General features: G+C 43.1%; 1 pseudogene; it reads left to right on the forward strand.

Moving 5' to 3' along the window:
• The first annotated feature begins 11,117 nt into the window (after nt 1–11,117).
• LOC146340070 (secreted frizzled-related protein 2-like) lies at nt 11,118–25,275 on the forward strand (annotated as a pseudogene).
• Nucleotides 25,276–25,449: the final 174 nt, after the last annotated feature.

The following is a 25,449-nucleotide window of genomic DNA, read 5'->3' on the forward strand; positions in this document are numbered from 1 at the left end:
AAAACGAACCCTTTTGCAATGCTTTTTTTTAGTCTATATCCAGTCCCAGCAATAATAGTTGATAGTACCACATTCTTATTTTATTCATTTTTTTCTAGTCGGCTAGCAATTAACTGAAACCCAAATATAAACTATTCCATTCAAATCAAGTGACATAGCTAAAGGAGAAGTGAAAAACATCACATGACTTTAAAAAAAAAAATTCAGCACTGGCAATTACCTTGTGGGAAAATGCCCCTGAATTTGCCCTTACTGTTCTAACCAGGCATAGAAATAGTCACCTCAAGAAGCTGCTCTCAATTCTTGTCTCAAGTGGAGGCTGCATAAGGCACTGGAAGTCTCAAACAGGGGAACCTGGCAACAAGGCCGACCTTACTCTGTATCATTATAGTGATACACCAAAGGAAGGGAGTCCTCCACTGTGTTTAAGCACCACCAGTGATGTAGGCCAGAATTTTTTTTTTTATTATTGCATTTATATCCCGCCCTTTTTTCCTCTTGCAAGGAACCCAAGGCGGCTTACATTATCCTCCTCCTCTCCATTTTATCCTCACAACAACAACCCTGTGAGGTAGGTTGGGCTGAGAGTGTGACTGGCCCAAAGTCACCCAGTGAGCTTCCATGGCCGAGTGGGGACTAGAACCTGGATCTCCCAGCTCCCAGTCCAACACTCAGCGGCAATCAGGTGACACAAGGGGCCAGCAGGGTTTCATCTGGCTATAGACCAGATGGGCCTGACTACTCCATCAGAAATTTTATTACTTGAGTCAAGACCAAGCTGCTCCCAGAAGATGCCTGCCCCTACACATGTGCAGAGCTTGCTTGGTCTAGGCTGTCAGCCCTGCAGAGACTCGGAGGAGGAGACTGCTATCTTTTTATAGGTATGTTGAACCCAATTTGTCAAAAGCCTTTATAAGTCAAAACCCACGTCTTTTGTGACTTGGGTGTCCAGAAGAGAAGTCCATGCAGTGGCATAATGTGCTTCCAGTGAATTTTATCCTTGGCATGGAGGTGAGCTCCCTTACAGAAACAGCCAAGTCCATGTTAATAGCAAAGAGAACAGGTTTCTCTCTCAAAATGATTGTTACTCCTAATGATCTTTTTGATTGAGAGGTAATGTAAAGGATTTTGCCTAAAAGACCGATAAAGGATGGAACTATGACTTCTGTTTGCAAGGATCTCTCCACAGTTTTGCTATATATACACTGAGGAGGCTTGGAATATGGTGGATCTAAGGCCACCAGACCCAAACTTTCCAGCAGCCTTCCATCAGCCCATATCCGATCTACTCATATATTTGAAAAGTATTTCAAACCTGGTTTATTCATTTTCTGCCAGAAAGTTTCCATAGAGCAATGGTGTATTTTTGGAAGCAAATATTGAGTGATGGTAAGGTAGAGATGGGGTCCTTTCCTGAAGGACACTTCCATGCACATAAACATGCTGTTCATGTTGTCCTCCAATGCTGTTGCCAAGTAACTCCTCTGGTATATAAAAGGCTATGTGCTTTTTTATAAGCACATAAAATGACATTTCCGCCTAGCAACCACTCCTAATCTCCATGCCTGGAAACTGGCCCCTTTCAGTAACAAAGCTAATGAACAGCAAAATTAATCTCTGGGCATGATTTTGCCTAACCTGCAATAACTAATACAACTATTCCCTCTTGCCTTTGCTTCTTTGGGACTTCCTGTTCTCAGATCATTGCCAAATGCACCTTGAGGTCTCTTAAAATTAGACATTTTACGGCTCTCCTAGAAACTGTTGCAATGATCGATTTTTTCTTTTTCAATGCAATGTAAATTGTATCACAGACCTTTTCTGTGTTGATCACAGACCTTTTCTGTGTTGAACATGACACAAGAATCCACCATATCCAAGAAATCCAGATATCCAGCCAACAGGTGCAGATATAGATTTCAAAGGTTTTTCTTCACACTTTATTCTTAGTAAAGAATAACGGCCATTATTTTTACAAGTAGTGCCGCCTCTCAGATTTGAAAAGCATAGATCCTGATCACTGTCCTGGAATAGTTGAGTCAGTAATAATCTGCTCTAGAAATCATATTGTGCTGACGTCTCTAGGCAGCATTGCCTATTAACTTGCCTGTATCTAGGGGCAACCATTATGAAATAACGAAACTGCTTGGTTGATTGGATTGGTATGACTGAGGCACATCACTTTCTATGGCTGATGATGCTTAAGAGCTTGTAGCAACTGCTTCTGCTATCTCTATCCCAATAGATCAGGTCTGCTGGAAAATGTCAGGTGTTTTATCTAGTGATTACAGAAAGTAAGACTTCCCATCCTATCTTCAGAAATGCAGTCAAGTATATAGCCATCATTAAAAGAATATAAGTAGAAATACAAGCATCAGTAGAAGACATTAATTATTTTACAGTCATTTATTAAGAGGAGGAGGAGATTATGAGCCTGAGCGCACATTTATGAAAGCCAGTGGAAAGAACAAGCCTTGAAACTGCCTGGCCTTTTGCCTCAACTAGAATTGTCAGTGGTAAATGAGGTAATTTTATTTATTCAATGTATTTATAAACTGCCCTTCATCCACAAGGTATTCCAAGGCCATATATACAGCATTAAAAACAAACAAATCCAATATAAAAACCATACAATTATACATTAAAATACATAAAAACATTTAATACAAAAATATTAAATGGCTTTGCTATAGATTTGCAGATATATAGAAGGAACTGGGAGAGAACAAGAGGATGTACATAACAATTGTCAACAGGAGCTGGGTTTACAAAAGTAAAGCATTTTCAGAAGTAGTGTAAGTATGAAATGAAGATATAAGGTACGTCTAGACCTGAGGCAGGAAATCTGCATCCTGTGGCGTAATTTCACAGGGCCCTAACTTCATGCAACCCACAGATTTGTGGTGGGAGAGAGAGTGCTATTCAATGCATGCAATTGCAAGGCTGATGTGGAAGTATCTCCCCAGGACCTTCCCCCATTGTTCTATATACAGTATATTTTTGTGTGCATTTTGGTAGGATTTTGAAGTGTCTTGGTTGTATCCTTCCATACCAGCCTACCTGCTGCCTGAGATCTGGCACAGAGGCCTTTCTGTGTCGTTTATCTTCGAGTGTGGCATGGCTGACTGTGGCAAGAGAAAGGGCCTTTTCAGTAGCTGTACCCAAACTGTGGAACATTAAATTCAGTGGTCCCATAACATTCATATCCCACCCCCACCACCCACCTCTGTGGGTGTCTTCTGCTGGCTAGTAAAGACTTATTTAATCCAACAGGCTTTTGCCCTGCTGGACAGATAATGTTTTTATCAGAAGTTGGCTGATTTTATCTGCTGTGCCTTGCTCTCCCATATTTTCTTTTATAGTGTTGATTCTTTTATGCTGCTACTATGATTTTAATTGTTGTAAGCTGACCTGAGTTGTGCATAAGCCTTAGAAGGGTGGGGTAGAAATCTTTATATAAATAAATAAAATGGGTTCAATCCAGACTTGGTCATACTTAGAGTAGACCCATTGAAATCAGTGGGATTTGAGTTAACCATTGCTAATGTAAGCTAAATGTTACGCAAAACTAATTAGCTTTCTTTTCACACTTCACAAAACTGAAATAGGAGCAGTATCATTATAGGTTCGTTAGAACCAACCAAAAACCATGAGCCAGCTTTCAAGTTTCACAGATCTCTTCCTCGGACTCAATCTTAAAGAAAAAACAAGCGGGGGGGGGGAATATAGCTCGTTAACAAAGCATTTCCTGAATTACTAAATGTAACAAACAACAATAGAAAAGAAAAAAGGTGTAAGAATAATTAAATTAAAACAAGATAATGTCAGATCCAAGGCACTACTTACATATCTCCAAGGGTTGCACATACCCAGTGGAAATTTCTACTTTTTTCTTTTAACCACCTCCCTCCACCCAATCCAGACAAACTACTCTGGATATTCCTCTAAATTTGAAAAGTGCTTTACCACATTGCATTGATGGGAGGGATGCTGTTTCAGAAACACAAGTCCAACGTTCCCTTAAGCAATGAGAACTAGCCACATGGTTTTTTGGATCCTGGCCAATGTGAGTAACCTGTCATTCCAAAAAAGAAGAACCTCTTTCCCACCCACTCCACTAAACGCATATATTATATTGACTGGTCTGCCTGTGCTTTGTGGTGTCGGAAGTGAATGAAAAATGTCTATAGCTGCTTCACAAGTGCCTAAGCCAAAGAACAACTGCTTTGGATGAAAGGAAACAAGAAATACATGCTGGCTATTTGTGATCCATTGAGAAAGTCACCAAGGTCATCTTGTCTGCCCCCAGCACTTTCTTTGTCGTTTGTGGCTGGCTTTCTGATTACTGTGATAAGAAACAGCAGATCAAGAGCTGACAATCATGTCTGGCCTCCAGCTAATATCAGCAAGAGCTCAATCCATATGAAAGTAAAACTCCCCAGTGAACACTGACTTTACTCTGACAGGTCTACACAGTTCTCCCTTTAGCCCTAATCTGACATCTCTCCAACTCTCCATTTACAGAAGGTGCCTTACAGAAAATAAGACTCCAGCTGTAATAGATAAGGATTTTTCGTTTTCAATTTTATTATAATCCCATATAAAGTACACATGGTATACATTATTTCTCAATGCACCTCAAAAATACAGTCAACATGTAAAGAAGTATAGATGTTTCTCAAAATTCAAATAGGAACAGCATCATTATAGCTTTATTGGGACCAACCAAAAATTACAAAACCATTTCAAGTTTCAAAGAACTCTTCCTTGGACTTAGTCACCCGGTTCTCATGTAACAATAACCCATGGGTGGATTAACCCATGGGTTGTCGGGGCCACACAGGAGCAAATAGCATACCGCCTTGCAATTGCTTGTCACTTCCGCTTTGTTTCCAGTTTACAAAACAACCCAGAATGTCCCATTCCTGGGTTACTTGATGCAACATCCAAACTTGGAACTCTGGGTAGGTGAGGTAGAAAGAACCCAGAGTTTTAACCCAGCAACAAACCATGGGTTAAAGCTCTGGTTTTTTTCTCCCTCAAAAGCCCAGAACGCCAGGTTCGGACATCACAGCAAACAACCCAGGAATGGAATGTCCCTGGGTTGCTTTGTAAATCAGAAGTGGCAAGCAGTTGCTAGCCCGCGTGCTTGCTCTCTCCTATGTGGCCCCAACAACTAATGGGTTAAACAATGTGTTATTACATGTGAACCAAATCAATGTTAAACAAAAATTACATGGGGCAGGGGGGGAACGTAGCTACTTATCAAAGCATTTCTGGAATCACTGGTGCCTCATCTATATCTTTGCTGCCACCTGATAGTCCCCTACCCCAGGGGTGGGGAACTTGTCTCCTTGCTGATGTTGGACTACAACTTCCATAATCCCTGACCATTGGCCATGCTGACAGAGGCTGATGGGAGCTGGAGTCTAACATCTGGAGGGCCACAAGTTCCTCACTCCTGCTGTATCCCATCCACATTCCTCATGCATCCTTACATGGTCTTTCCACCATCTTTTGTCTTGTCCCTCGATTGTAAATTGCAGGGATTGTGTTTCAGCCATTTTCTCTGCAGTACCTAGCATGTGACTGATCAATGTGAAATACTGGCAGCCTTAGTAGTAACAGATGTCTCCCACTCTGTGGGTACAGGGCAGGGTGCTTAACAGATCACTCCTGATCAGTTCTAAACATGAAGTAGCTATATGGTCTGACAGCACTGGACACCAGTAGTCAAGTCCATTATCTGTGAGGTTGCCATGGAATTTTGAAACTCGAGTGCTTTGGAAGAATGTGTGTTTGTACATAGACACTCACACACACCCAATTTAGATGGGGTCAAAGTATGAGTGAGTTCTGCCAGAAGAAAGACATATTTTACAAACCTCTAACATACCTTCGTGAATTGGAGAGTTCTGCTACCACACCATTCACTAATTCTGTTGACATAACCAATTGGAATATAGTTATACTATACAAATCTTCACTATTTTATCCAGCAGGGGGCTGTATCCACTTGATGTCCATTTTCTTGATAAAAGTTGGTAGGCCCTAGTTTAAAATTTGCACTGGAGATGAGAGGAAAGCAAAACAAAAGTAAACACGCTTCCAGGGGCTGTTGCAAAAAAGCACAAGCCTCAGTCCTACACAAAGCAGGTGGCTGCTGTGCATACATTTCCCTAGGCTGAAATGCCAGGGCCGAGAGCTGGGGCAGGATCACCAAGCCTGCGTTTAGAGGGAGGAAAAGGTGTGGTGGGATGGATTCAGGGCTCCCTCACACAGAACTTTTATCCTGCAATTGAGATTGCTCCTTCATGGAAGTTTGCAGGCTCTTTACATGATACCGTGATCATTCAAGGCTTCTCCTGCACTAAATGCCTTTTGTTCCATTTTTATATAGATCACAGATAATGAGCTATAAATTACCCCATTGTGTTCCACTTCAGTCTCCTCCATGAAAAGAGTAAAAGCAGCAAGAAGAGGAGCAGCATCAATGAAAGATAATGGAAAGCTCAAACGGGGAGAAGGAGGGGGTGGGGGGAAAGGAAGCACGTGAAAAAGGGAGTCGTTGTGATCCTGCATTTAAAATGGAAGCAGAAAGCACCGTTTTAAATGCAGGATTTTAGGCTGGTGTAGAGATGCCCTAGTCATCCCCCAGAACAGTTGGTTCGTCCTGATCCAGCGAAGGATACATGTGCTTCAGAACGTGTATGGCCCTATGTGGAACAAAACATTTTTCCTACACGGATATCATCTCCATGCATGGGGAAAAAGTGCACTTCTGTGTTTTGTTTTTAAAATAATTCATTTTCTTCAATATACAAAACAAAACATACAGGGTTGGATCCAAGATTGGCCTTCCACCAGAGGAAAAATGAGAGGAGAAGGGTCCACTCGCAGAAGGTCTTTCCGGCTAATATTTAGGGATCCCTTCCACACACACACCCCACAGCTCATCCCATTCAGCAGGGATTCCTGTGAACTTTTCTACATGGGGCATTTATCGTGCACTTGACAGGGTAGCAACTCATAGTAAACAAGTCAAAGTTGTTTATGGGTTCTTTCAACAATGTTGTGACCCTCCAGTTTCACTTCTATGTCTAACCAGCACTTTCAGCAAGGTTTTTTTGGAGCAGGGAAAATGCAGCATTTAATTGTGAAAGGGAAAGAAAGTGTGATTTCCTCTTGTGTATTTGCCCTATTCTGCTCTACCACAGTGCCACCTAGAGGTTATGTAGCAGAAAAGCAGAAAAGGAAACATCATGTGGTACTCGGATCTCAGTTCTGTGATGGAACAGTAGAAACAGCCAATTAACAGCCTCATGTAGAAAAGCTCAGACTCTCTATGTTACATTTTCAGGGGGCTACCATGGAGAGGGAGCACAGAGAAGTCCAGTCCTGCCAACACAGTTTATGAAGCTTCAATCTGGATCCAACCCTTTATATAAGGACAAAGAGGTCATAAAACAAAATAAGCAGTTGCCATTATACAAAACATTATACGATCACGGTTGTATAATTTCCCAATTAAATATAAATTAAATTTGTTCACTGTTTCCAGTTGGTTCAACAACACTCACATCTCGGACTAGGTCCTGGGCAGCACCACTTAGGATTAATTAAGTCCAGGGTCATCTTCCCTTGGCTTGGTTCCATAACCAACTGTTCTAGGGTACAGGCGTTTAGGGCACTGAGAAATTTAATTTCTTTGTTGTGACTGGAATATGAATTCATCTGATCAATGTGGAGGCAATTGAAGTCATTCTTTATTACAACATTTCCTCATTTGGATGCCTCCCTGATTTCATTTTCCATCTTAAGATCACCCTGAGCATTCTGGTCCAGGGGACAATAGCATGTCCCCAGTACTAAATTACTTTTGGAGCCTGGTATTGTCACCCACAGAACTTCTAAGGATGAGTCTACCCCATTTAAGGTCTAGTCTGCTTGACACTATGCCCTTTTTAACGTACAGAGTGAAACCACCTCCAGTACACCCTTCCTTGTCCTTTTCATAGAGTTTATATCCAGAAAAGACCATATCCTACTGGTTCCATTCCACCAGGTTTCCCTTATGCCCACTATAACCCAGTTCACATGTCATGCTGCAATTCCTGGGTTGTTTAACCCAGGAATTGCTGGGAACAAGCAAAGTGATGAGCATGCTGCCTCCCATGGTCTGTTCATTTCCACTTTCAATTAATAACCAGGAACACCCCATTCTGGGGGCGGGGGGCTGTGACATGCAAACCCAGAACTCTCTGGATTGTTTGTGGGTTGAACAACCTAGGGTTAACTGAACATAGGGTTAGCCTATGATTTGTTGGGCTAACTCTGGGTTGTTGCTGATGTTAGAAAAAGTTCTTGCTTCTGGTTAAATGAAAGGCCAGGCAGGCGACAGTGGAGCCAACAAAGTTTTAATCGTTTTGCAAAATGGGTACAGAGCAGTCTGGACACAGGGCGTGGTGCGCCCAACCTTTTTATACCCACCCATAATGGCTCAGTACTTTTCCATCAGCTCTCTACGCATACTCTCGACTTAAGCTGACTCATTGGTCACGTGGCCTGCCTACATATCCGAGTCACTAGCTACTTCTGGCGTCTTTTTATCTAACACTCCCCCCTTTAAGGCTTTACTCATGTCTCACAACTTGGTTTTGGTGGTCCGAGTGCTTAGCTGGTCGTTTCGGCTGTGTCGTATAGTAGGAGCATTTGTTTTGACAAAGCACTTTCAATTAATCTTTGGGACAGGCCTCTGGCACATGGGATGATGCAACAGCCAAACAGCACTAAGATTCCTATCACCACTACCAATGAGATAAGGACGGAAGCTGCCAAATGCTTCCATTTGCTGAACCACTTTTCTAGCCAAATGGTGAGGGGGTTGTTGATCCCGGAATTTTTGGCCAATTCCTCAGATAGGGTGGTAAGACCTTGCAGTGCTTTTGCCACTGTGCCATCAGGAGCGGTGTTATTAGGGATAAAGGTGCAGCACCTTCCGCCCAACATCACACACACCCCTCCAACCTTTTTATACCCACCCATAATGGCTCAGTACTTTTCCATCAGCTCTCTACGCATACTCTCGACTTAAGCTGACTCATTGGTCACGTGGCCTGCCTACGTATCCAAGTCACTAGCTACTTCTGGCGTCTTTTTATCTTTTTATCTCAAGGAGGCAGTGATAAGACCGCTCTTAAAGAAGCCCTCCTTGGATCCTCAAGTTCTGAACAACTTTCGCCCAGTCTCAAATCTGCCATTTTTGGGCAAGATGATTGAGCGGGTGGTGGCGGTGCAGTTGAAGGCACACTTGGAAGAAACTGATTATCTAGACCCATTTCAGTCGGGCTTCAGGCCTGGGCATGGGACAGAAACGGCCTTGGTCGCCTTGGTGGATGATATGAGGAGGGCTCTGGATAGGGGTGAGTGCTCCTTCCTTGTTCTCCTCGACCTCTCCTCGACCTCCTGGACCACGGTATCTTCCTGGACCACCTGGACGGGTTGGGCATTGGAGACACTGTATTGCGGTGGTTCCGGTCCTTCCTCTCCGGCAGGTACCAGAGGGTAGCACTGGGAGAGGAGGTTTTGGACCCGTGGCCACTTACTTGTGGGGTGCCACAGGGTTCCATCCTCTCCCCGATGCTATTTAACATCTATGTGAAGCCGCTGGGGGCTATCATCAGGAGGTCTGGGGTGCAGTGTCATCAATATGCGGATGACACGCAGCTCTACCTCTCATTCAAATCTTCACCAAGGTTGGCCGTAGAATCCCTGTCCAAATGTCTGGAGACGGTGAGTGGCTGGATGGGGAGGAATAAGCTGAAGCTGAACCCTGACAAGACCGAGGTACTTTTGGTGGGAGACAAGAGGCTGGGGGATGTTGACCTGGTGTTGAATGGGGTACGGCTACCCTTGAAAGACCAGGTCCGCAGCCTGGGGGTCATTTTGGACTCCCAGCTGTCCATGGAGGCTCAGGTGTCAGCTGTGAGCCGGACAGCGCTGTATCAACTCCATCTGATACGGCGGCTGCACCCCTTCCTTCCCGACCATCTGCTCCCATCGGTAGTACATGCCCTGGTCTCCTCTCGTTTAGACTACTGTAATGCGCTCTACGTGGGGTTACCCTTGAAGACGGTTCAGAAGCTGCAGCTGGTACAGAACGCGGCGGCTCGCCTGATTAAAGGCAGCCGCCGGCGAGATCACATCACTCCGGTGCTGAAGGAGTTGCACTGGTTACCAGTTGTTTTCCGGGCCAAATTCAAGATGTTGGTTTTGACCTTTAAAACCCTATATGGTTCCGGCCCAGCCTATCTTAAGGAGCACACCAGACAGGCCGCTTAACAAGATCAGCCTCGGATGGCCTTCTCTCTGTCCCATCAGCCAGGACAGCTAGACTGGTGGGGACGAGGGAGAGGGCCTTTTCTGTGGTGGCCCCCACTCTGTGGAACTCCCTCCCTAGGGAACTCCGTCATGCCCCCTCTTTAATGAGCTTCCGTCGTGCATTAAAAACGTGGTTGTTCAGGCAGGCATTTGGGGTGGGTTAGGGTATTTAAAAAAAAAATTATGGTAGAATTTTATTGTTTTAAATTGTTTTATGGTGTGTTGTGCATCGCCCAGGGTGGCTGGGTGGCCAGCCAGATGGGCGATTGATAAATTTAATAAATAAATAAATAAAATAACACTGATAACACAGACACTCTTGCCCTAGGTAAGCCAATTAACACATGCAGGCCCAGTTCAGATGTAACATGGGTTGTTTATTTATTTATTTAATTTCTATGCCACCCTGCCCCAGGGAGTAGCTGAAGCTCTCTGGGCAGTTCTTTTAACCATGGTTGTTTTAACCATGGGTAGTTGTGCCCATGTTGGAGCAAGCAAGCGTGCTGCCTCCTAACCACTCACCCACTTCCGCTTTGCTAAACAACCGAGGAATACCCCAACAACAAACCATGGGTTGAAACTCTGGGTTATTTTATCTCAACAAACCAGAGTTCTGGGTTCACATGTCACGTTATTGTTTACCAGCATGGAAGAAAAGCAGAAGTGGACATGTGGCTGGGAGGCAGCACACTCACTCGCTCCTGTGCAGTTATGACTACCCATGGTTGAAATAGCCCATGGGTAGTTGTTACGACCAAAGTGGGCCTAAGTGTGATAAAAATCCTTTATCCCGATTCAAGCCTCTGGTGATAGAATTCAATCTCGTTTTAATCTCCCTCTGAAATTCCTTTGCTCCATAATGGCCACTCTAAAGTCTGTGACAGAGTGTTCTGCCACTGGTTTTTGAATATCGCCGTTTCTGCTGTCAGATTTGTGTCAATTTATTCTTTTCCATAGGGAGTGGCTTATTTGACCTATGAAGAATGCAGAAGGCCATTGCTCACTGATATCACATTGGAAGATGAGCAACTGAATCATCCCCTAATGTTGTTAGCAGTTGGTTACTATTAGGTTGATTAATTATTAGGTCCTGTAATAGCATTTTCAGAGTAGATATGGGGATAGGACTGGCATCTGGGTTTGTTGCAGGGTCCACTATGTTTATATCCTCCTTATATGGTTTGTTGTTGCTAAGGAGTAGTTGTTTTAGGTTGCGGGCTGTGTATAAGCAAGTACAGGTCTATCACCCAAGGCCTTTTTCCTCCCTATCCTTTTTTGTGTTGTATCATGCATCATCATCATTATCATCATGGAAAAGAAACATCCACATCTGTTACAGCAGGAGTCTTGTTTTCTTTAAGGCAACTTCTGTAAATGGAAAGGATATTCAGAGAGATGTGAGATTAGTGCTGAAGGGGGAAATGTATGGACCTGCCAGAGTAAAGTCAGTGTTCACTGGTGAGCGAACACTGACTTTACTCACTGGGGAGTTTTACGTTAATAATGAATGAGCCCTTGCTCGTACCAGCTGGAGTATGCCAGACATGACTGTCAGCTCTTGATAGCTGTTTCTAATCACACTCATCAGAAAGCTGGCCACAAATGGCAGACAAAAAAAAAGTGCTGGGGGCAGACAAGATGACCTTGCTAACTTTCTCAATGGACCACAAATAGCCAGTATGTATTTCTTGTTTCCTTTCATTCAAAGCAGTTGTTCTTTGGCTTAGGCACTTATGAAGTGGCTAGAGACATTTCTCATTCACTTTGGACATCACGAACCACAGACAGACCAGCCAATATAATGTGTATGTTTAGCGGGGTGGGCAGGAGAGACATTCTTCCTTTTTTGGACTGACAGGCTACTCACATTGGCCAGGATTAAAATAACAATGTGGCTAGTTCTCATTGCTCAAGGAAGTTTTGAACTTGTGTTTCTGAAACAGCATCCCCTTCCATCAATGCAATGTGGTGAACCACTTTTCAAATTTAGAGGAATATCCAAAGCAGTTTGCCTGGATTGGGTGGAGGGAGGTTGTTAAAAGAAAAAAGTCAAATTCCCACTGGGTATGTGCAACCCTTGGGGATATGTAAGTAGTGCCTTGCCTCACAGACATTATCTTGTTTTAATTAATGTCATAACACTTATGCCTCTTTCTTTTTCAGTTTTGGTTGATGCATGGAATTGTTCTGAATCTTAGAAGTGCAAAACCGTACTCGGGTGGTGGGGGGAGATAAAAAATGAATGATAAGGGATTCAATCCCCAAAGGGTCTTGCCCTAAAAAAGTTAACTCCCTTCAACCTTTTAACAGTGATTATTGTTAGTTTTGATTATCTGTTTTTGTAATTAACTTGATTGATTGGTATGGAATATTGTTATATTTATATTTGGTGAAAACCCCATTGGAGCGCAGTAATTGCAGAAAAATGGGAATATAAATAAACCTGGCAATTTGATTTTTATGTCATTTCTCAATCAGCTTTTATGGGTAGACACAAGTTTAAGAAGATGCCTTCCTTTACTTGCTCTAGTTATTGTCTAACTTGTTTTCCTTGTCTGACCTAAGCAAAAAATAATTGCAGCTGGCTAATGTTCTTGTTAGAAGAATATAGCCCATTCTGACCTTCCATTGCTAAAGCAACTTCCTGAATGCCTTTGAAGAGAATTCCAGTTTTCTGGTTAAAACAAGATGCTGGTTGCCGGCTTCTGGCTAATCTTTTCCAATCTTGGCTAATCTTTTCCAATCTCTGAAGGAGCAGTAAAAGGAAATGAAAAACAAAGAGGATAAGGGAAAGGCTGGGCTCCATCTGTTCAGGTTATCAGGAGCTATCAGCAGCAACTACTTCTCAAATTCATGAATACTAAAAAGAGCCATGGGAAGACCCAACTTTCTTCTGAGATGTCTTGATGAGACATGAGCTTGAAACAAGACTTCAAGTGTTTCTAAAACACAACAATTGCTTTCTATCTTTATGATGTCCACTTGCAGGACTAATAGCAGAGATATTTTTTAAATATAGTAAGCTGTATATAAATCTATTAAATAAAATAATAATAAAATAATATGGGGATGATTTAGATGGGGGACACACAGGGTGAAACACACACACACACATTTATTTACAAGGTTTATATACCACTGTACATCTGATAAGATTTGTAAATCTTATCAGCTGTACATCTGATCCCCCATGCTGTTTAACATCTACATGAAACCTCTGGGGGAGGTTATCCGACGGTGTGGGCTGAGGTGCCATCAAAATGCGGATGACACCCAGCTCTAACTCTCTTTCTCATCAAACCCAGGTGAGGCAGTGGCTGTTCTTAAACAGTGCCTGGGCACAGTAATGGACTGGATGAGGGCCAATAAACTGAAACTCAATCCAGACACTCCCCCTAAAGGATCAGGTTCGTAGTTTGGGGGTGCTCTTGGACCCAGAACTGTCCCTTGAGGCACAGGTGAACTCAGTGGCACAGAGCACTTTTTATCAGCTTAGGCGGGTATACCAACTACGCCCTCATCTGGACAGAGATAGCCTAGCTACAGTTATCCATGCTCCGATAACTTCTCGTCTGGATTACTGCAATGCGTTATACGTGGGGCTGCCTTTGAAAACGGTCCAGAAACTTCAGCTGTTCCAAAACAGGGCAGCAAGACTGTTAACAGGGACTGGCCAACAAGCTCATATTATGCCAGTACTTTTCCAGCTGCACTGGCTGCCAGTCCATTTCCGGGCCCGATTCAAAGTGCTGGTATTAACATTCAAAGCCCTTAACAGCTTGGGGCCAGGTTATCTGAAGGATCGCCTCCTCCCATATGTGCCTGCCCGGACCTTAAGATCATCCTCAGTGGCCCTTCTCTGTGAGCCTCTGCCAAAGGAAGTGAGGCGGGTGGCTATTAGGAGAAGGGCTTTTTCTGCTGTGGCACCTAGCTGTGGAATGAGCTCCCTAGTGAGGTTCGCCTGGCACCTACATTGTATTCTTTCTGGCGCCAGGTGAAGACCTTTTTATTTTCCCAGGCATTTTAGCATTTTAGCTTTCTAGACTTTTAGCTTTGCTGTTTTAAATCTGTATTTTAAATTACTGCACTGCTGCTAGGTTTTATTCTGGTTGTATTGTTATACTGTGGCTTTAATGTTTTATATATTTTATATTGTTTTATTGTGTGCTCCTTGGTTTTAATTTTTGTGAACCACCCAGAGAGCTTCGGCTATTGGGCAGTATAGAAATGAAATGAATGAATGAACGAATGAGTAAATAAATAAATAAATAAATAACAAAACCTTAAACCTGGCCTGGTAGCAAATACACACACATACACACACCTCCCTTAGCACCATTGCTCTGATCAAAAGTGGCTACTTTTGAGGGGATGGGGGAAGGAAAACACTTTCAGAACCAAACTTTGCAAAATAAGTGCAAGTATTAAAATTTGATTTAGCTTGCATAATGTGTATGTGTAAAAGAACGGAGCTTTCCCAGCACAGAAATAGGGCTCTCAATGTGCAGAAATTTGTTTGTTTGTTTGCTTGCAACACTGAGTTTATAATTCTTTATTATGTCCAGAGTACACATCGCTCAGCCCCCATGACTGCAACACAGGTTACTGTGTGAGTTACAGTTCAATACTGTGCAGAGTGAGGTGATCCTAAGTCCAATTACAAATACTTTTGATGCACCAAACTCCGCACGCTGTCAGACTCTTAATAAGATAATTGCTGCCATTACTTGATTCATTAGAAAGCGCAGTAGACATTTGAATGGGTTGGATCCAGACTTAGTCATACTTAAGAGTAGATCCATTGGCATCTACTAACTTAGTCATGATTTAAGTCCGATTGATTTCAGTGGGTCTACTCTAAGTATGACTAACCAACCCATAAACCCTTATGTTTAAATAAGGACGCACAATTTGAGTCACATTATTTATAGGATCCAAAGCAAGAAGCAAGATATTAATGTTGCATATAAAAACTAGTTAATTCCAAATAATATACACTCCCCACTTCCCATTTCCATGGGGAAATTATTTTCTAATTTGTTGGAAATCAGACACACTTTTTGAATTACCAGCAGAAGAAAGAAATTGCTGACTGCAACTGTAACAGCAGATGTCCTGGGCCAGATCAATGGTTTACTTTATATCGGGTTGCCAGCACCTAATCCAGATAAGGCTCCTATAGCTTTAATGGCTACATGGACAAGAAAGTGTAACAGGTAACAGAGAAAGGGGCACGTGCTAAACATCTTCCTTTCCAGGCAGGTATCAATGGCTAAGGATCCTTCATGACCAGCATTAGAAACCCCAGTCTATCCTAACTTCCAGTTTGTTTACAGTGGACAGTTCTTGATGGTCTAGAAAGCATGCTCTTGCCATTAATGCAGCACGAGTAGTGAACCAAGAATCCCCGCTCCAAATTTCCCCTCTGTCATAAACTCATAAGGTAACCTTACATGACCCATTATCTCGTAGCAATCAGCCTCCCACAGTATAGGGATAATAACACTGGCCTACCTTTTAGGGTTCTTGCAAGTCAGCATTACCAAGATAATGTATCTTGGTGAGGTCCTTGGAATTCTAAATGTTTAGGAACTGCACAGAAACACAGTGCATGGCCTCTCCCTGTTGTTAATTTTCTGTCCATAAGAGAGCAAGATTCTGCAATATTTAATCCATGCTTGCTACATTCCATGGGGAATGTATTTAGCAGAGGCACTGGGACATATTTAGCAGAGGCACTGGGACACATTTAGCAGGTGCAGCTTTTTCTGCTAGAGCCTGTGTGGTGTAGTGGTTAGAGTGACAGACTAGGATTGGGGAATCCTGGGTTCAAATCCCCACTCAACTACGAAGCTCGATGGATCACCTTTGGGCCCATCACTATCTCTCGGTGTAGCCCACCTCACAGGATTGTTGTTACAATTAAAGGCGGAGGGAAAAGAACCATGTGCTTTCATTGAAGGGATCAAAACGTAATAAAAGGCATCAAGGAATAAGATGCAAAGCAGGACAGCTGTGCCTTTCATTGCTGCTGATGGGAGCATTTTTCCAACTACAGCTCATCATGCCAGGCCGAGGAATGTTCACCTCCTGCAGTCTCCTTCTAGACAACTGTTAATATACAGAAGCCTGGTCTCCCTTTACATCTGCTCACCATTACTATTTCAGTATAATGAGAGGAGTGGCCCCTTCCAAAATTCTCCTTTTCATGAAGTTTCACCTGCCCTGTCATGTATTGAATCAGACAGATGAACATATTCCCCTGCCTATCTAGCTAAAAAAGCATTGACATGCCTGGTTGTCCACAGATTTCATTTCATTAACTACAGTTCACATATCACTTTTTCAAAAGTGCAGTTCTCTTAGAGCCATATAATTACTGGCAGAGTAAAGGCTGTGTGATTTGAGGCTCATTTAAAAAATACAGAAAGATCTGTGAAGAAGATAATAAAAGGAGGCTTTGAACACTGCAGATTTATTTATGATGGATTGGATCCAGATTTACATTAGATCAACTGCACTGATGGAAGTGGGCTTCCCTGCCCCCTCCTTCCCACAGCAGCATCCCCCAGGCCCTTGAAAACACTACACAGAGAGTTGCTGAATGGGGCAAGATGGGGGAGGGGGTCCCCCCAAAATCAGGCGAGGGGACCTTTGCTGAGTGGAGACTTTCCTCTTGCAGAAAACCTCCAGTCCTTTTTTTAATCCACCCAATAACCAAAGTTTATCTGGGAGGATTACATAGAGTTAAGAGAATGAAATGCAATACAAAAGACTGCAGATGTATTTTGGACACAGATGTTCCTTTCACGCAAAGGACACCATAGAGAAAAATTCAGAAGTAGAGCTCAAATCATAGGAGACAAGAGCAGCATATAATGGGTCTGCAAATATTTGCTGAAGGGAACCACAGATTCCATAAAAGAGGTGATGAACTACTGCTATAGCTGCAACATAATCCAATGCATGTCTACTCAGAAGTAATTCCAATAGATTTCAATGGGCTTACTCCCAAGAAAGTGTGTATAGGATTGCAGCCTTAACCATGAAAGGCTACCTTTTGTTTTTCATTTTGTGCAGTGGACCTCCATTCAGTGTTTATGATCCTAAATTCAAGTTAAATTTCTGAAGACACATTTGGAAAAGGATCCATTTAGTCATAAACCTCAACTTGTGTCTGTTCATACATTTCACTATAAATCAGCACTTGTGATTCTGTAGAAGGATTTTAGAACCACTGCAAGTATCATGACTGTTTTGACATCATTATTAGGGGACCAATCCCCCCCTCCACACACACACACACACACACACACACCTGAAATTAGGAATGCTTTTGCAGGAAGGCTTCTTTAAACAATATTTTCTTTATGGCAGACAGTTGGCTCCTGTCTAGTACTTGACCCCCTTCAGAAAAATCTTCCTGGACACTTCTAAGTTGAGCTAGAGACATGAGGGAATTAGCAAAAGCAAAACATTTTCTCTTGATAATCCACCCTGTCTGTATTTTCAACTAAACCAGCTATGTCTGAAACCAAGGAGACAAACCCAGCCCCAGGAGACAGGCTGTCTGCCCTCACGCTGTTCCCAGGAGCCTGCCTTAATTCAGTTTCACCCATATACAGCAAAAGTCTTGAGGGCCAATCACAATTTTTCCAATAGTATACCCACACCTCCAAATCTTAGGCATACATTGGTTGCTTAAAGAAAATAGCCTATATTTTTATGTCTATCAGGCCGGTTATCACATCAATCACCTAAATGAGTAATTAGCCCACTTCTTGCCTTGAGGGTTTTGATAAGTGGCTGATAATGAAGGGAGCTCTGGGGAATATATAAAGCGCAATCTGTCAAGGTTCTGCAGCCCTGCTGGAGGAGGACTTTGAATGCTCTCTGTATTTGGGAGCACAAGATACTTCCTGCAGCATTCATCCTTGTCTTGGCTCTGAGGCCAGCGGTGGGTTTTGATATTGGATTATCCACCAAGTGTGCAGCTATCCCTAAGGAGATGGTCATGTGCCATGGCGCTGAGGCTGCCCACCTTAATGGGACACACCAGCATGGCAGAGGCCCTTCTGAAATCCGCCGGATGGCAGCATCTGGCACAGACAGGCTGCCACCCCCACGTGGGGACATTGTTGTGCTCCCTGTCTGCACCCGTCTGTTTGGACACGTAAGTACAGCCATGGCTGAGTAGCCTACCCTTCTGGGTGATTGCTGAAAAAGCTCTTTTGTCTAAAAAGAGAGAAGATGGGAAGGAAGCTGGACACAAGGTCTCTCCTTTCTCGAATAGATTAGGTGTACCTGGAGTGCCCCTTCTTGGATCACTGCCTTGTTGTGGCGAAGGGGCTTGCGTAACTCAGTGAAGCCATAAGCTATGCCGTGCAGGGCCACCCAAGACGGACAGGTCATGGCAGAGAGTTCTGACAAAATGTGGTCCACTGGAGAAGGAAATGGCAACCCACTCCAGTATTCTTGCCAAGAAAACCCCATGGAACGTATCACAAGGCTAAAAGAGATGACGCCGGAAGATGAGCCCCTCAGGTCGGAAGGTGTCCAATATGCTACTGGGGAAGAGCAGAGGGAATTTCCAAGTAGCGCCAGAAAGAGTGAAGCGGCTGGGCCAAAGCCGAAAGGACACTCAGCTGTGGATGTGTCTGGTGGTGAAAAGAAAATCCGATGCTGTAAAGAACAATATTGTTTAGGAACCTGGAATGTCAGATCAATGAATCAAGGTAAGCTGGAGGTGGTCAAACATGAGATGGCAAGATTGAACATCGACATCTTGGGAATCAGCGAACTAAAATGGACAGGCATGGGCGAATTTAATTCAGGTGACCATCATATCTACTATTGTGGGCAAGAATCCCTTAGAAGAAATGGAGTAGCACTCATAGTCAACAAAAGGGTGGGAAAAGCAGTACTGGGGTACAATCTCAAAAACGAAAGAATGATCTCAGTACGAATCCAAGGCAAACCATTCAACATCACAGTAATTCAAGTCTATGCCCCAACCACTGAGGCCGAAGAAGCTGAGGTTGATCGGTTCTATGAAGACCTACAACACCTTCTAGAACTAACACCAAAAAAAGATGTCCTCTTCATCATAGGGGATTGGAATGCTAAAGTAGGAAGTCAAGAAATCACTGGGATAACAGGCAGGCATGGCCTTGGTGTACAAAATGAAGCAGGACAAAAGCTAATAGAGTTTTGCCAAGAGAACATGCTGATCATAGCAAACACTCTTTTCCAACAGCACAAGAGGCGACTCTACACATGGACGTCACCAGATGGTCAATATCGAAATCAGATTGATTATGTCCTTTGCAGCCAAAGATGGAGAAGCTCCATACAGTCAGTAAAAACAAGACCTGGAGCTGACTGTGGCTCAGATCATGAGCTGCTTCTTGCAAAATTTCGGCTTAAATTGAAGAACGTAGGGAAAACCACTAAACCGTTCAGGTATGACCTAAATCATATCCCTGATGAATATACAGTGGAGGTGAGGAATAGATTTCAGGGATTAGACCTGATAGACAGAGTGCCTGAGGAACTATGGACGGAGGTCCATAACATTGTTCAGGAGGCAGCAACTCAATCCATCCCAAAGAAAAAGAAATGCAAGAAAGCCAAGTGGCTGTCTGATGAGGCTTTACAAGTAGCTCACGAAAGAAGGGAAGCGAAAAGCAAGGGAGAAAGGGGAAGATATAGCCAACTGAATGCAGAGTTCCAGAGAATAGCAAGGAGAGACAAGAAGGCCTTCTTCAATGAACAATGCAAAGAAATCGAGGAAAACAACAGAATGGGAAAGACTAGAGATCTCTTCAAGAAAATTGGAGATCTCAAGGGAACGTTTTGTGCAAAGACGGGCATGATAAAGGACAAAGAAGGCAGGGACCTAACAGAAGCAGATGAGATTAAGAAGAGGTGGCAAGAATACACAGAAGAACTATACAGGAAAGATCTGAATGTCCCTGATAGCCATGATAGTGCGGTCACTGAACTTGAGCCGGACATCCTAGAAAGTGAAGTCAAACGGGCCTTAGGAAGCATTAGTAACAACAAAGCTAGCGGAGATGACAATATTCCAGCCGAGCTATTTAAAATCCTAAAAGATGATGCTGTTAAAGTGCTGCATTCAATATGCCAACAAATCTGGAACACTCAACAGTGGCCACAAGACTGGAAAAGGTCAGTTTACATTCCAGTTCCAAAGAAGGGCAACGCCAAAGAGTGTTCAAACTACCGCACCATTGTGCTCATTTCACATGCCAGCAAGGTGATGCTCAAAATCCTACAAGCTAGGCTTCAGCAGTATGCGAACCGAGAACTACCGGAAGTACAAGCTGGGTTTCGAAGAGGCAGAGGAACTAGAGATCAAATCGCCAACATTCGCTGCATCATGGAGAAAGCAAGAGAATTCCAGAAAAACGTCTATTTCTGCTTCATTGACTACGCTAAAGCCTTTGATTGTGTGGATCACAACAAACTGTGGCAAATTCTTAAAGTGATGGGAGTACCAGACCACCTTACCTGTCTCCTGAGAAACCTGTACGAGGGTCAAGAAGCAACAGTAAGAACCAGACATGGAACAACCGATTGGTTCAAAATTGGGAAAGGAGTACGACAAGGCTGCATATTGTCACCCTGCTTATTTAACTTATATGCAGAGTACATCATGAGAAATGCCGGGTTGGATGAATCAGAGGTCGGAATTAAGATTGCCGGGAGAATTATCAACAACCTCCGATATGCAGACGATACCACCCTAATGGCAGAAAGCGAAGAGGATCTCAAGAGCCTCTTGTTGAGGGTGAAAGAGGAGAGTGCAAAAGCTGGTTTGAAACTCAACATTAAAAAAACGAAGATCATGGCATCTGGCCCCATCACTTCCTGGCATATAGAAGGGGAAGAAATGGAAGCAGTGACAGATTTTACTTTCTTGGGCTCCAAGATCACCGCAGACGGTGACTGTAGCCGTGAAATTAAAAGACGCTTGCTCCTTGGGAGGAAAGCTATGGCCAACCTAGACAGCATAGTAAGAAGCAGAGACATCACCTTGCCGACAAAGGTCCGTCTAATCAAAGCTATGGTTTTCCCAGTAGTAATGTATGGCTGTGAGAGCTGGACTATAAGGAAGGCTGAGCGCCGAAGAATTGATGCTTTCGAACTGTGGTGCTGGAGAAGACTCTTACGAGTCCCCTGGACTGCAAGGAGGTCAAATCAGTCAATCCTAAAGGAAATCAACCCTGAGTGCTCATTGGAAGGACAGATAATGAAGCTGAAGCTCCAATATTTTGGCCACCTAATGCGAAGAGAAAACTCTCTGGAAAAGACCCTGATGCTGGGAAAGACTGAAGGCCAAAGGAGAAGGGGACGGCAGAGGATGAGATGGCTAGATAGCATCACGGATGCAATGAATATGAAGTTGAGCACGCTCCGGGAGAGAGCGCAGGACAGGAAGGCCTGGCGTGCTATGGTCCATGGGGTCACGAAGAGTCGGACACGACTGAACGACTGAACAACAACAACAACAACCTGGAGTACCCACATTGAGTATCTTCAGATGTCTAGAGATCAAATTGAGGTGTATCTTCAGACAACTACTTTTAGTAATTAAATACAGAATTACTCCCAGTTCAGTCCTTTTGTGCATCTTCTAAAAGCTTGTTTGTTACAAAAACAAAGAAAATAGCTGTGTTAAAAACTAGAGCTTACAATCCAACTGGTAGTTTAATTGGTGAATTCTAAGCACCATACTGTATATTAGCATATTGTTTATTTATGGAAAGAACTCTTCTCAGTCCCAAGACACAAGGTTGAACATGAAAAATGAAATAAATGTCCATTTTTAGCAGTTAACAGTCAAATATGACTTTTTTCTCTCCATAAAGATGCTGTTCTGTTCTTGTTTTAAAATCACCAATAAGAATGGGACACTTTATACAAGAGTTCACAGATTAGAGACATAGAACTGTTTTAATGATGTTCCAAAACTAGTCTTGCTAACAAGCTCTGACCTGCTTTTCCACCAGCTTCATCCATCCTTGCAGGAGTATGTGTGTTGCAGTCCAAGACAGCTGTGCTCCTGTCCGAGGATGCCAAGAACACTCTTGGCCCCACAGTTTGCACTGTGACAGATTCCCTGCAGATGAGGACATGTGCCTTGCATCCCTCAGCAAAGAATATAAACCTGTTCTCAGAGGTACTTTATATGGTCAACGTGGGTGGCTGATATGAAATATTTTATTAAAAACAGACATAACCCCAGAGTATTTTTGCACATAAGTAGAAAACAAATCCTTCTGAGAGAATGGTTCTAGACTTGTCCTCTCTATTCTGGCAAATTTTCTATATGCAGAGAGGAGTTTTGTGTGTGTGGTGGTGGAGCAAGGGGTGAGGTGGGGTGTATTTTTTAACAGTAAAAAAAGAGAATATTTTAAAAACATGAGCTTCCTCAAGCCCAGGAAAAATGGTATCACATGACTTTGCTGAATGTGTTGCTTAGCTCTCAGGGGTTGACTATATGTTACATGCAAACATGTGTTTTAGAGTCCTGACAAACCTTTTTCCCCTCTAGAAAAGTAGTTTTGGGAAGGTGTGATTGAGAACAGAGAACTGATGGGGACATACTTACTACTTAACCATTCCCATATCCAAGTTACCCCCATCTCTCAGTTAGAACTCTCAGATCTCACTTCTAGGGCAATAACGACTAATTCCAGTGCAGTTTTTGCCTGCTCAGAACACAATGGCCAGTTTGCTATACTTGTAATGCAGTTATATGCTTGCTGATAGTATCCTTTTCCATATTGGCCATCTTCGAATTTTGCTGAAGGATTAACAAAAAAAAACTAATCCAAAGCTTATGCGGATTAAAAAAAATACTGCTGATCTTTTGAAACCTTGATTTGGGATCATGCCTTGAATGGCCATAGATATATAACAATTGACACTCCTGTGATGACTTTCTGAAAGAATAGCACAACAAATTAGCATATGAATGGGTTATCTATGTAACTTTCTCAGAAACAATAAAAACCCATAGGGAATGAGACATTTAAGAGGAGTGTCTGGAAGCTTGCAGAGCCCCTGTGTTGGCTTTTATCTTTCTTCTTACTGAAAAGTTCTAATGTTGCTTTAGTAGATGTCAGACAATCAAATGCACAACCCTAGACCTAACACATTTTTCTTCTCTCCCAGTCTTTCCAAAGCCTATCTGCCAGAATTGTCCAGCGGTTGATGAGTTCCTTTCACGCAAAAGGGTGCTAGATAGTTTTGATGCCAACCATTTTGGTAAGTCCTTACTGATACAAATACCACTAAAGTATGAATGGTGTTGGTCATTAGATTCTCCACTGACTATAATTTGAATCTTTTATTCCAATGTAGGTCATATATACCAGGACTGCAGAATCTTAGGACCAGGGGCTAAATCCAGCCCTCCAAGGTTCTCCAGATGGCACCATCCCCTTCTCCCAAACCTACCCCCTTTCCCCTGACCACTGATCATTTGGAGGTTCTCTGGCTATTGTGCAGTTTTTTTCCCCATTCTCAAAGGTTGTGATGCCTCCCTTAAGGGTTAGTTACTGGCAGTAAGAGCTTTAAACTAAAACATGCTGGCATTTTGGGTATTTCTAGTATTTTTGGCTCCACCCTCTTTTGCCTTTGGCCTCACCCACCACTGGAATGCACCTCCCCCAAGAACTTATCTGAAATAGAATTCAGCCCTCAGGCTGAAAGAGGTTCAACACTGTGGATATAGGTGGTCCATATTCTATAATTTGAATATTGCATTCTGTATGGCCTATTCAAATGGCTATTGGTTCATGGAGGTCTTAAAGGTCAAATGTTGATGTTAGTCATTCGAGATAGTGACTTCCAATGGATAATTTGCCAGCGATTGTGGATAAATGCCAAGCACTTGATATATCCATATGCTACAAAGGATACATATCCATATGTGAAAGCACTAGCCCAAAATGCTGCGTGTTTGCCTGAGCAGCAGTATGTGTGCGACTTATAGTCATGGGACAGTATCCAGTGCTGCCCATGTACCTCCACGGATTATATTGTACCAGCAGAACCCACCACTGGTGCAACAGGAAGCTAGTGCTTCCTAGAGCAAACCCGGAAACGAGCCGAAACGCTCATTCCAGAATGAGACAGATCCCTGTAGCTCCCTTCTGCTAGCTCCACTGACCTGTTCTGTTCCAGAAACAAGCATTTTTGTTTGTTTCCGGTTGCTTTGGGAAGCACTAGCTTCCCATTGTGATGGCACTGGGCCCCGCTGGTGCATGGGCAGCACTGGATACTGCCCATGGTTCTTTGGATTAGGACAGGTAAACATCAAGCAAACCCAGAGAAAATTGTGCTTCGATCCCACTCAGATCAATGGGATTTAGGCTGCAATCATAAACACATTTACTAGGGAGTAAGTCCTACTGAACACAGTAAACATGTATAGGATTTGCACTGTTAAGCACATTTAACAACCTCTAGATTGCACCCATTATTTCCAAGCATGATATGGAACATTTGTACAGGAGAAGCAACATACATATTTTCTTTGTCCCCTCCACAGCAGTGAAAGTGAAGCTATCCAGAAAATGATCTGTCTTCAGTGTTCAAGAGCATAGCATTGACTGCCAGGTAGAGTTTGTTAACCAGGGGTTGCTCTCAATTTATGAAGCTTGCAGTGTGATTGAAAAGTGGTTGCTGATCAATGAAAACTGTACTCAGCAAATAATTCATGTTCACTGTCCCATGGTGTATCTCATCATGGGGGCAATTGAACAAGGTCATGTTTTAGTCAACCAAGTCTTCCGTTGGCAGAGATGGGATTCCCAGCTGACCCTGGTGACATGGAAGTGGAGACATTACAGGAATGTATAGCTCTTTATTATACAGTTTCCAGCATTTGTTATATTAGAGCCTTTATTCCAGCATGCTAGAGCCTTGGTCCACTGTTCCATGTGCACTCTGGTGCACATGAAGATGTCCGGTACATTGTGGGCAACCTCATTCAATTCAATTTTTGTTGTTCAGTCATTCAGTCGTGTCCGACTC

This window comes from Heloderma suspectum, chromosome 7 (genome assembly GCF_057233095.1).
Source record: "Heloderma suspectum isolate Gila_16-S chromosome 7, 16-S_ref, whole genome shotgun sequence".
Classification (NCBI taxonomy): Eukaryota; Metazoa; Chordata; class Lepidosauria; order Squamata; family Helodermatidae; genus Heloderma; species Heloderma suspectum.